Here is a 1,840-nt window from a genome sequence, read left to right as displayed (position 1 = left end):
GGAATATAACAGCAGCAGGAATAGCGACAGGAAAACAGCAGCAGTGGGAACAGCCACAGGTTTACAGCAGCAGCAGGAACAGCCACATGAATACAGCAGCAGCAGGAGCAGCCACAGGACTACTGCAGCAGCAGGAACAGCCACAGATATCCAGCAGCAGGAACAGCCACAGGAATACAGCAGCAGCATGACAGCCACAGGGATACAGCAGCAGCAGGAATAGCCACAGATAGGCAGCAGCAGCAGGAACAGCCACAGGAATACAACAGCATCATGGAGAGACACAGAAATAAAGCATCAGCAGGAACAGCTACAGGAATATAGCAGCAGCAGGAACAGCAACAGGAATGCAGCAGCAGGAACAGCCACAGATATGCCGCACTGGCAGCAGGAACAGCCACAGGAATACAGCAGCAGCAGGAACAGAAACACAAATACAGCAGCAGAAGGAACAGCCAAAGATATGTCACACCAGCAGCAGGAACAGCCACAGGAATATAGCAGCAGTAGCAGGAATAGCCACAGGAATACAGCACAGCAGGAACATCCACAGATATGCAGCAGCAGCAGGAATAGCCACAGAAATACAGCAGCAGCATAACAGCCACAGGAATACAGCAGCAACTGGAACTGCCAGAAGAATACAGCAGCAGCAGGAACAGCCACAGGAATAAAATAGCAGCAAGAACAGTCACAGGAGTACAGAAGCAGTGGGAACAGCCACAGGACTACAGCAGCAGCAGGAACAGCCACAGGAATGCAGCAGCAGTAGGAACAGCCACAGATATGCCGCAGCAGCAGCAGATAGAGCCACAGGAATACAGCAGCAGCACGAACAGCAACAGGAATGCAGCAGCAGCAAGAACAGCCATAGGAATACAGCAGCAGCAGGAACAGACACAGGAATGCAGCAGCAGCAGGAACAGCCACAGGAATACAGCAGAGCAGCAGGAACAGCTACAGGAATATAGCAGCAGCAGGAACAGCGACAGGAATCCCACAGCAGTAGGAACAGCCCAGGAATACAGCAGCAGCAGGAATAGCCACAGAAATACAGCAGCAGCATAACAGCCACAGGAATACAGCAGCAACTGGAACTGCCAGAAGAATACAGCAGCAGCTGGAACAGCCACATGAATAAAATAGCAGCAAGAACAGTCACAGGAGTACAGAAGCAGTGGGAACAGCCACAGGACTACAGCAGCAGCAGGAACAGCCACAGGAATGCGACAGCAGCAGCAGGAACAGTGAAAGGAATACAGCAGCAGCAGGAACAGGCACACGAAGACAGCAGCAGCAGGAACACCAACAGGAATACATTAGCAGGAACAGTGACAGGAATACAGCAGCAACAGGAATGGCCATAGGATTATAGCAGCAGCAGAAACAGCGACAAGAATATAGCTGGAGCAGGAACAGCCACAGGAAATCCCACAGCAGCAGGAACGGCTACATGAATATAGCAGAAGCAGGAACAGGCACAGGAAATCCCACAACAGCAGGGACAGCCACAGGGAATTCCACAGCAGCAGAAACAGCGACAGGAAATCCCACGAGAGCAGGAACAATTACATTCACAGCCAAATCCAGAAATTAGCACAACCACAGCAAAAGCACAGAGCTCAGCAGTAATGATCTACAGCTGAGACCAATCAGAAAGCAGAGCCTGGGCATATACTTAACTGGCAGCGGAGACATCATGATCACGAAGGTGCTTCTCCCTGGATGAGGCTCACCTATTGCACTTGGGATATGCTAACACCTGCAGCCCTCCCTCCTTAGGTCTTCCTTCCTCCCCCTGCATACAACTAAGCAGTGGAAACAGTCTTTACTCTTCCCC

At 51.2% G+C, this 1,840-nt stretch overlaps 1 non-coding gene across 1 annotated transcript; it reads left to right on the top strand.

Annotated features, from left to right (window-relative positions):
* The first annotated feature begins 1,674 nt into the window (after positions 1-1,674).
* Positions 1,675-1,840, top strand: LOC121285382. The gene has a single exon (XR_005944666.1). It is a non-coding gene; the product is annotated as a U1 spliceosomal RNA (small nuclear RNA).

The sequence above is a fragment of the Carcharodon carcharias genome, chromosome 12 (assembly GCF_017639515.1).
Source record: "Carcharodon carcharias isolate sCarCar2 chromosome 12, sCarCar2.pri, whole genome shotgun sequence".
Classification (NCBI taxonomy): domain Eukaryota; kingdom Metazoa; phylum Chordata; class Chondrichthyes; order Lamniformes; family Lamnidae; genus Carcharodon; species Carcharodon carcharias.
The sequence above is the reverse complement of the archived record's forward strand: the minus strand, read 5'-3'. Positions and strand labels throughout refer to the sequence as shown.